The 11,253-nt window shown below is 44.2% G+C and overlaps 1 pseudogene; it reads left to right on the forward strand.

The window, feature by feature from the left end:
* The first annotated feature begins 7,151 nt into the window (after positions 1-7,151).
* On the forward strand, positions 7,152-9,332 carry LOC149281704 (proprotein convertase subtilisin/kexin type 4 pseudogene; annotated as a pseudogene).
* Positions 9,333-11,253: the final 1,921 nt, after the last annotated feature.

The following is an 11,253-nucleotide window of genomic DNA, read 5'->3' on the forward strand; positions in this document are numbered from 1 at the left end:
ACCCGCTCCTGCTCCCTGTGTGTTTGGGGTTCGTGGTCGCCCTGCCGCCGGTACAGAATGCCAAGGAGAGCCGGTTTAGTGAGCAGGACGCGGCGCATTACAGGTAGAGATGGCGCTGCCGGTGACCGCGTTCCTTTATGTTTAAATGGGCCGGTGTTGGGGCTCCTACCGGAGTCGTCATTGTGGGTGTCTGTAGTACCACCAGAGGCGTATATAGGGTATGGCAGCCATGGCACGTGCCATGGGCGCCATCCCAAGGGGGGCGCCGGTGAGCGGCTTTTAAATGCCGCTCACCGGCATTTTTTTTTTTTTTTTTTTGATGCGGAGGAGAGAGAGGGGTGCCTAGCAACCGCTCGGCGCCCCTCATTCTCCTCCACGAGCCCTCTACCCCCATCCCGGTGCCGGCATTTCATGCAGAGCGCCGCAATATGCCGGCAAAAAGTGGTAAGGGAGGGAGGGAGGGGGGTAAAAAGTGGTAAGGGAGGGAGGGGGGTAAAAAGTGGTAAGGGAGGGAGGGAGGGGGTTAAAAAGTGGTGAGGGAGGGGGTGGGTTAAAAAGTGATGAGGGAGGGAGGGGGTTAAAAAGTGATGAGGGAGGGGGGTAGATATAAGTAAAGAGTGTGCATTAATGTGTGGATGCATTGAGTGAATGAGAGAGAGCATGAGTTAATGTGTGGATGAGTTGTCTGAATGAGGGAGAGCATGAGTCAATATGTGAATGTATTGTCTGAATGAGGGAGAGCATGAGTTAATGTGTGGATGAATTGTCTGAATGAGGGAGAGCATGAGTTAATGTGTGGATGAGTTCTCTGAATTAAAGTGTGAATTAGTGAGTGACTGTAAAAGTGTTTGTGTATCATAGATGTATAATTGTGGAAGGGCAAAGATGGCACTAGCAGGAGGTTTGAGCCTTGGGGACCGAGATGGCACAGGCAGGGTGTATATGGGACAAAGATGGCACTGGCCGGACTGTTTGGGGACAAAGTTGACTTGTGGTGGGCTATTTGGGGACAAAGATGGCAAATCTTATGTGTGTAATCTGGGTGCTGGCCAGGTTCTATGTCGGCAGTGTGGACGCCAGGGCTGGCTTTGCGGTGTGCAACCTGTGATCTATGCCTGTAATTTAGGGGGTTTTAAATATACCTTTAATGCCGTGTTTTTATGTGAATTCCAATTGATCTTTACCTGCAAAGCTGGGTTTTTGTGTTATGCTGTAGATCCATATCTGCTATGCTATGTTTCCATACATTATTTATGTGTACCTGCAAATACAGGGTTAATATGTCTTATTCAGTTGATCTATACCTGCGATGCTACGTTTCATATATTATTATTGTATACCTGCAAATACAGGACTTGTATGTCTGATTCTGTTTATTTGATATATACCTTCAGTGCTGAGATCACAAGTGAATTTCAATTGATCTGGGTTTGCGTGTTGATCTATACCCGCTATCGGCAGCAGGGACTAATATATATATATATATATATATATATATATATATATATATATATAGGCAGCAGGGGCTAGTAAATGGGTTTTTATTTGGACAGGGGCGCAATTTCAGTGCTTGCCATAGGCGCTATTTTCAGTAGATACGCCTCTGAGTACCGCCAAATACCTTTATTCTGCCCGAGTGTAGTTAAACATTCGGCGATTAATGTTTCTTTTTTCCTTTGTCATCCTCAGGGATCGAGTGAAGTCCATGTTTTATCACGCTTACAACAATTACCTGGAGAATGCCTTCCCGTATGATGAGTTGCGACCTCTTACCTGTGATGGACAAGATACGTGGGGCAGGTGATGAGACTGCATCGAGAAAAACATGATTAAGTAGTAAATTGCCGAATATTGTAGGAGAGTACCAGACAATAGAGAAAGATTAAATAGGAATGAAGAAGGAATGTTAGTCACCCAGAATAAATTTAGTTGATTGTGGGGAATATGAAGATGGGTATTGCAGGCTATGAGAGCTGTAATAGAGAGAGTTACATACTGGACAGGGGCAGATATAGGAGATAAGGGGTTATTGGAGCAGAAAGATAGAAAGTAAAATATAACTCACTTAAGTAGTGACCGGCATGACATAAATTTTACCAAATAAAAATCAGTGAAAAAAGCTTTCTCTCTCTCTCTACCGTTCTGTTTTTGTCTTTCAGTTTTTCTTTGACATTAATTGATGCTCTGGATACGTTACTAGTGAGTGTACATTTCATCTTGGGTGTTTGGGAGTCACAATTTATTTTCTGTATGGAGGTGGCATTATGCATTGAAAAGATATTTACATTAAAAGTGTATCCTACCTAACTTTAATCTCAACCTAATATGTAAAGGATACATGAAGTTACTCCTGTGACCTAGTGAATGTTTCCATCGCAACTTTAGAAGTAGCTTCTTTTTATCTTTCTGCATTTCAGTGGATATATATATATATAAAAAAATATATATATTAGCTTTATTTTGCTAACAATCCCATTAATATATATATCCGCTTCTTGCACCCACAGTGCTATATTTTCCTTTTTAATGTCCCGAATAATCTCTGATCTCACGCATGTAAATTGAGAGTCTGGCGGGGGAACCGTCCCATAAACTAAAACGGTACCGTAAAACTGGGTGAGGGTGCATCCCCGCCTGCCTCCAGCAGAGGGAGCTCTGGGAATTGGTTGATGGTGCATTCCTGCCTGGCTCCACCAGAGGGAGCTCTGTGCCCATTGTGTAGCGCTGCGGAATACGATGGCGCTACATCAAACAGTGATAGTGTTTTGCTAACAGCAAGACCCTTGTGTTGCGGGACCCGGCGGGCTGCGCAGCGTACATCGACAGACTGGGATTTAAACCGCCTTACTTCGTAAAGAATCCGATCTCTACCAATAGCCTATTTTACCTTTACTGATGCTTTTCGCTCTCTTCTTGTTCTGCAGAAGATGGCGGGAGGATACGGCGTGATGGCAGATGATGAAACCATCGATTATTCCGTCCACGAGGCATGGAACGAGGCCACAAACGTCTATTTGATTGTGATTCTCGTCAGCTTTGGACTCTTCATGTATGCAAGGAAGTGAGTTACGTTTGTCTTAGTGGGAGATTCTTCACGACATTCTAGAGTAATTAAGAAAATGTGATATCTAATAATATGTATTAATCCCTGTGACAGAATTACCTGTCATACAGGGGCCCAAGGTACTCAGATCATTAACAGGATGGCTACCAGGGGGATATTCAGTAGCTAAAGGGGATTAAAGGTTGGGTTGTCTACCTGTTTATCAATGTTAATTTATGTTAATGAAGTTCTGTGGCTATATCAGTCTATGTTTTACAACAATAAACTGTTCATTCCTGCTGTACTCAGTTCAAGGTAGTTGTGTCTACTTATTGGGTACACATAGCAGGGTTCCAATTATGGAATTATTTAAACATAATATGTAACCTTTCATCAAGTCGGTGGGCAACCGGAGCAAAAGTGGTGGATGTGTTAACTTTTGCATTTTGATCTAGGATGGTGGCCATTGAATCGAAATATCCTCTAGACTGTAAGTTTACGGACCGGTCTCTATTTACTTAACGTAAATGATCATTTTTAATCTGTCGGTTTTAGTTTTGTCAGACTCTTTGAATGTATGGACTATATGAAGGGCTATATGCACAAATTGTTAGCGCTGTATGAATAAAAGGTAATATTCTTGATGTTTTTCAGCACGGAAACACGATCATCACGGTCAAAGTGACAGCGTCCAGCTTACCGTGGAATGAGGAGAGCTCTGGTCTCGTGTGTTTGTGTGTGTGTGTATATATATATATATATATATATACACATTACAAAGCTTCCGCATGAAGAGGACGTGTTGGCGGGTCACCGCCTGTTACCAGCCACACTAAACATGTTGGTGTCTGTGCAGCGATCAGATGAGGGACCGGATTATATACAAAACCGAACAACAAATACTTTTTGTTACATATTTATTTCATGCTTCTAGTGCCGTTCTGTACACCCAGTGCCCTCCCGCGGTCTGCCATCTGTACCTCATCTCAAGGAGCTGCCATGTTTGTGAGGGCGAAATGTAGTTAACCCATTAAAACTGATAGTCGGCATAAAAAGTATAAATCAGGCTATTAATATGTGGCTTGTGTTTATATTATGACTAAAGATCATCTGAGCAGTTGTCAGTTATTACAGATTAAATGGACTACATGTCTGTGCATAGATGTATGCGCCCTCTGCTGAAGTCTGTGAGCAGCGTCCAGGAGCTGCAGTGCAGGTAAGGGGTGGGGAGGGAGTTTGAATGAGAATGTGTGATTGAGGGAATGAATCTGTGAATGAATGAGTATATGAATGAATGAGTGTGTGTGTGATAGCATGGATGTGTAAGTGCTGGAACCTAGGCATGATGGGACTGTGATTGCTGTTAGCAATCACACTCCTATCATGCCAAGTCAGCCAGTACATGCTGAAACCTAGCTAGCTGCCCCCCTTGTCTATGGATGCTGCCAGCAGTATGGGGTCTCCACATCACTTACAGCCATCCTGTACCAGCATGTACTGGCTGACTTGGCATGATAGGAGTGTGATTGCTAACAGCAATCACAGTCCCATCATGCCTAGGTTTCAGCATTTACTGGTTGGATGTGTAAGTGCTGGAACCTAGGCATGATGGGACTTTGATTGCTGTTAGCAATCAAACTCCTATCATGCCAAGTCAGCCAGTACATGCTGAAACCTAGCTAGCTGCCCCCCTTGTCTATTGATGCTGCCAGCAGTATGGGGTCTGCCCATCACTTACAGCCACCCTGTACCAGCATACACTGGCTGACTTGGCATGATAGGAGTGTGATTGCTAACAGTGGCAGAGCCTGTCCTGGTGTGTGTGTGTGTGTTTGGATGTGGGTGTGGCAGAGCCTGTCCTGATGTGTGTGTATGTTTGGTTGTCGGTGTCGCAGAGCCTGTCCTGGTGTGTGTGTCTGAGTGTTGGTGTGACAGAGTCTGTGTTGGTGTGTGTGTCTGGGTGTCTGTGTGGCAGAGCCTGTCCTGGTGTGTGTGTATGTTTGGTTGTCGGTGTTGCAGAGCCTGTCCTGGTGTGTGTGTCTGAGTGTTGGTGTGACAGAGCCTGTGTTGGTGTGTGTGTCTGGGTGTTGGTGTGACAGAGCCTGTGTTGGTGTGTGTGTTTGGTCATCTGTTCCTGGCACTTAACTTACAGTAGGAATTATTTAATTTATATTTATCCAGAGATAAAATGCCCTCCTGAAGTTGTAGTGACCTCAGGGGACAAAATGTTCAAGGCCCTGAAATCATTTAGTGGAAAAGTTATTTATTGTGTTATAATATTTATTTCAAGGATTAGTCGCACTCAATTGTGGCTTCAGGCTTCCCATGTTGAATGATCAAGTATTATTTTAGCCCAATAACAAAAGTATAATTCCATAGCACATTACTTTTGGAAATTATGAATGCCCCCCCAGTTTGACTGTGGTATCTTGTGTTCCCCCCCTATATATTGTTTCTAGAGTCGCCACTGGAGTGAAGTATTCACCGTAAGCAGACATGGAAGTTGTTAACCCATTAAAACTGCTAGTTTACCCCTTTGTTTTTATAGTGACTTCGCTATCAATACGTGGCTTGTGACTAAAAGTCCGATGAACAGTTTTCAATGATTATATTAATTCCACCTGTCTTGTGTTATTATAGATGTATTATAAATGTATGAAACGGATCAGGATTTTGTGTCGTTTTTCTTCTTAATAAAATTCCATGAACCCTGGTTGTACCTTTTGCTTCCCAAAGCTTCTGATTATGTCTCTTAATTAATGATGTCGCTGGTTGAAGAGTTGGGGCTTGCCTGATGCGCAGTGTATGATGTATGTTGTATGCATCTCTTCATTGCATAGTGTGATAGTTATGTACGGTGGTTTTATTGCCCATTGGGATAACACAAAATGTGTCCCCTACATTGCGATCATCCACAAGGAGTTCACGGTATGTCTGGAGCCGCTGCTGTTACAATGTTATGTCACAAAATGACTGAGCTGAAACCGGATGGTAATAAGAAAGTAGGTTTTTGAACCCTTGCAAGAAAAAAACACGTATTTGTTACAAGCAGAAAAAGAATAACTCGTAGCCTGATGGTCTACTCATTAAGTAGGTGTTTAGGGTACCAGAACCTGCATAAGTACACACTCCTGTGAAAAGCGCTTTGGGCATGCGCACGTTGACGATTGAAACACATAATATAGGCATTTAGATTAATGTTAGTGTATATTCTCATTAAAATAAGGTCATCATGGAGGACCTTGTGGATCCCACAGGTGACCGTCCCCAGGGTTATATATGTGTGTATGCATTAGCTAACACTGTATCACACTGGGGAAAAAAAAGATCATTAAATCATATTTAATTTTGTACAGGAAACACAGGAATAGAGTTTGACTGCAGACTCCGACCTTAATCAGTCCTTGGTCGCATCTTCACTCAGTCGTCGGGATAACAATATGCCGATCCCCTTCTTATCCCAAGACCTTGCTAGGACATACAGCTACATGCCATGGATTTGATGTTTTTATATCCGGAGCCATCTTGTATATACATATCTAACTCCACCATCCAAAAGTATGAGGTCACATAGAACTGTCTCTGAAAACAAATGTTGTCTATTAAAATGACATGAAATGCATCAGAAATACAGCACAGGCATCATTAATGTTATAAATGACTGAATGTAGCTGAAAACGGCTGATTTTTCAGAGGCTCTTTATCACTCCCATCATTCCTGCGTTCCAACGGCACGTTGTGATTGCTAATCCAAGTTTAACTTTAAAAGGCTAATCAATCGTTAGAAAACCCCTTTGCAATTGTTATTTTCCAAGTGACCCCATATTTTAGAATGGTAGTCTGTGTGTGATATATATATATATATGTGTGTGTATATATACCGTGTTTATAATATATATATATATATATCACACGCTACTGGTTCAGAATTATATATTGAAATCATAACTGTAAGCATTTTCTAGCCGGCTTGTCGCTGAGAGTTCCGAGCCCCGCCCTGCTATTGTGATGTAACAGATGTGCCACGCCCTTCTACTGTGACATAGTGTAGGTTATAAAAGCACTGGCCGTTAGGCCAACAGATGCTTTTGTAAGCTGACAGTACAAGATGAGGAGCATAGCTCTGGTTTTCGTTGTTACTGTTCTGATCCATGTGATCTTTACTTTGGAGATTTACACAAATAGCTGGGCTGTGCACATACCTGATGGCTCTGTAGAGGCAGAACGTATTGCACAGAAATTCGGTTTCATCAACCTTGGGCAGGTGGTGCTTGGCAGTGATTTCTACCATCTATCTCATCGTGGCATTCAAAGGAAATCCTTCAGCCCTCACTGGGGTAGAAATATTCAACTGAAAAAAGAACCCAAGGTTAGCTGGTTTGAGCAGCAGACGCTGAGGAGAAGGGAGAAAAGACAGCCTGATATGGTTCCCACAGACCCCCTCTTCAGTTTGCAGTGGTACCTGGGTAAAAATCTTGACTTAGGCATCCAGACTGCTTGGAACCGTGGATATACCGGACGAGGCGTGGTGGTGACCGTTGTGGATGATGGGCTTGAAAAGGACCACCCCGATCTCGCATTAAACTATGATCCGGAAGCGAGTTATGATTTTAATGACGACGATCCTGACCCTCAGCCCCGATATAACTCATCTAATGAGAACAACCACGGGACCCGCTGTGCAGGCGAGGTGGCTGCGGTTGCCAATAATGATATCTGCGGCGCTGGAGTAGCATACAACGCTAGAATAGGAGGTGTGCGAATGCTGGATGGGATAGTCACAGACATTGTTGAAGCTCAGTCGTTGAGTTTTAACCCACAGCATATTGACATTTATAGCGCCAGCTGGGGTCCCACTGATGATGGAAAGGTACTGGATGGACCAGGAGTGTTGTCTTCTGAGGCGTTTTACAAAGGAATACTAAATGGCCGCCGTGGCCTTGGATCTATCTTTGTTTGGGCATCTGGAAACGGTGGCAGGAATGACAACTGCAACAGTAACGGCTACTCCAACAGTATCTACACTGTTGCTGTTGGGGGTGTCACAAATCATGGAACAGTCCCTTGGTACAGTGAGGCGTGTGCATGCAAACTTACAAGCACTTACAGCAGTGGTGGTGGTGAGGAAGAGACTTTTATCACCACTGATATACGCCACACGTGTACAGATAAACACACCGGGACTTCAGCCGCCACTCCACTTGCTGCCGGGATCCTTGCTTTGGCATTGGAGGCAAACCCAGCTCTTACATGGAGGGATATACAACATATCGTAGTAAGAGCGTCCAGTCCTGCCCACCTAATGGCTGACGATTGGGTCATAAATGGAGTGGGAAGAAAAGTGAGCCACTTTTTCGGCTACGGACTCTTGCATGCTGGACGAGTAGTGGAGCTGGCCGAAACATGGGAGACAACGCAGCCTCAAAGAAAGTGCCTCATAACAATTGTGAGCACCCCCAAAAAAGTGCATTCAGATCTGATTTTGACTTACAATGTCACTGCCTGTTCTGGGTCCCCCAATCACATAACATCCCTTGAGCATGTCCAAGCAAAAATGTCCCTCAGCTACAGTCGCAGAGGTGACCTGGAAATCTATCTTACCAGTCCTATGGGCACCCGTTCTGTGCTGATGGGCAAGAGACCACATGATACCAGCACTGATGGGTACAGAGATTGGTCCTTCATGACCACACAATCTTGGGATGAAAATCCATTGGGCCTTTGGACCTTAGAATTTAGGAACAGAGGAAGATACACCAACCACGGATTTCTACGTCACGTCACGTTGATTTTGTACGGGACAGATGAACACATGATGTCCAGGAAAATCAAGAAGTCTGTCATGAGAAAGTGTCTGAGGCGGGATAGAAATGGGTCGTGCATAGAATGTTTGGCACCATATTATACCTTTGGAAAGCTCTGTCTATCTTACTGCCCTGCCAAATACTTTAAGTTTACGCAGAGAGCGGAGGTGTCAGAGCCCAGCAGCTTTCACCTTGTTCGTTCTTGTGCCGCTTGCCACCCATCCTGCTTTACGTGTAAAGGGTCGTCTGCCAATAATTGCACTTCCTGTTCCCCTTTATACGAATATAATGGAAAAGACAACTCATGCGTAAGATCTGACTCCCCAAGTGTAGACTTACAGAATGCCTCATTCATCCGGATCCCTCAAACAACATTAGTGGCAGTGATAATGAGTGCGGCCATTGTAATGGTTATGGGACCGCTGGTGGTTTTCATTCACTGGTATCTACGAAAAAGATCACGAGTAGACCCCAGTCCCGTCTGATGGGCAACCACCGTGCTCTAAATCAGATCTGGAATCTGCGCAGGGAGGAGATTTCCTCTGCTTTTGAACACTGATGAGGACAAATTCAACAAGGGAGAGTAGAGACCCAACCTGACGCGGATAGCACTGTTACACCAATAAAATTCCTTTTACTATTTGGCAAAAAAAAAAAGATTTTAAGTACCTGGAAATTTTATGTTGAATAATAAAACAATTAAACCGTGCTCGCATGCTTGAAGGAAAAGCTTAGACCGATCTCAGATTTCATATCTTGTGTGGATTCAAAAACAAGAATCAAGCATTCTATAGCAATGCACATTGATTAAAGATTGGAAATACATCATTTTTATGTGACTTAATGTCACCACTGACATGTTTTTTTTTTTTGCATTTAAGTGACTTAAACCCAGAGGCTATTCCACTTTACATCACACGTAATCATACAGAAAAATATTTTGTTATATCTTACAGAAAATATATTTTGAGCATGAATGTCTATGTGTAAGGGTGAGTGAGCATGAATGTCTCTGTAACAGTGTATGTGAGCATGAATGTCTATGTGTAAGGGTGAGGGAGCATGAATGTCTCTGTAACAGTGTATGTGAGCATGAATGTCTATGTGTAAGGGTGAGTGAGCATGGATAAAGTATTATATATTGGAAACAATATTTATTTTATTCAACAATCGTTTTGCTTCAGATAATAAACATATAGACAGTGTTATGAGAATCCACACGAATTCCGTTCCGTACGCAAAACAGATAAATGAAAAAGCGACAGATCACGAAACAGTAGCGTAATCGCTGCCAGGAGTAAAGATGGCGGATGCGCCTTGCAATTGGGAGGACGTGTCATCAGTTCTGACCAATACTGAGCGAGCATTCAGCCGCTAGAATGCGTGGACCAATCACAATGCTCTTTTCTCGCCAGCTGAGCAGGAAGCAGGAAGCGACGTTGTGTCAGAATGCTGTGAGGGAATCCGGTATGAGTGACAGGACATGAACCCGCTCCTGCTCCCTGTGTGTTTGGGGTTCGTGGTCGCCCTGCCGCCGGTACAGAATGCCAAGGAGAGCCGGTTTAGTGAGCAGGACGCGGCGCATTACAGGTAGAGATGGCGCTGCCGGTGACCGCGTTCCTTTATGTTTAAATGGGCCGGTGTTGGGGCTCCTACCGGAGTCGTCATTGTGGGTGTCTGTAGTACCACCAGAGGCGTATATAGGGTATGGCAGCCATGGCACGTGCCATGGGCGCCATCCCAAGGGGGGCGCCGGTGAGCGGCTTTTAAATGCCGCTCACCGGCATTTTTTTTTTTTTTTTTTGATGCGGAGGAGAGAGAGGGGTGCCTAGCAACCGCTCGGCGCCCCTCATTCTCCTCCACGAGCCCTCTACCCCCATCCCGGTGCCGGCATTTCATGCAGAGCGCCGCAATATGCCGGCAAAAAGTGGTAAGGGAGGGAGGGAGGGGGGTAAAAAGTGGTAAGGGAGGGAGGGGGGTAAAAAGTGGTAAGGGAGGGAGGGAGGGGGTTAAAAAGTGGTGAGGGAGGGGGTGGGTTAAAAAGTGATGAGGGAGGGAGGGGGTTAAAAAGTGATGAGGGAGGGGGGTAGATATAAGTAAAGAGTGTGCATTAATGTGTGGATGCATTGAGTGAATGAGAGAGAGCATGAGTTAATGTGTGGATGAGTTGTCTGAATGAGGGCGAGCATGAGTCAATATGTGAATGTATTGTCTGAATGAGGGAGAGCATGAGTTAATGTGTGGATGAATTGTCTGAATGAGGGAGAGCATGAGTTAATGTGTGGATGAGTTCTCTGAATTAAAGTGTGAATTAGTGAGTGACTGTAAAAGTGTTTGTGTATCATAGATGTATAATTGTGGAAGGGCAAAGATGGCACTAGCAGGAGGTTTGAGCCTTGGGGACCG

The sequence above is a fragment of the Sceloporus occidentalis genome, unplaced genomic scaffold, assembly GCF_023333645.1.
Source record: "Sceloporus occidentalis isolate IW3139 unplaced genomic scaffold, rSceOcc1.0.p SCAF_128, whole genome shotgun sequence".
Lineage (NCBI taxonomy): Eukaryota > Metazoa > Chordata > Lepidosauria > Squamata > Phrynosomatidae > Sceloporus > Sceloporus occidentalis.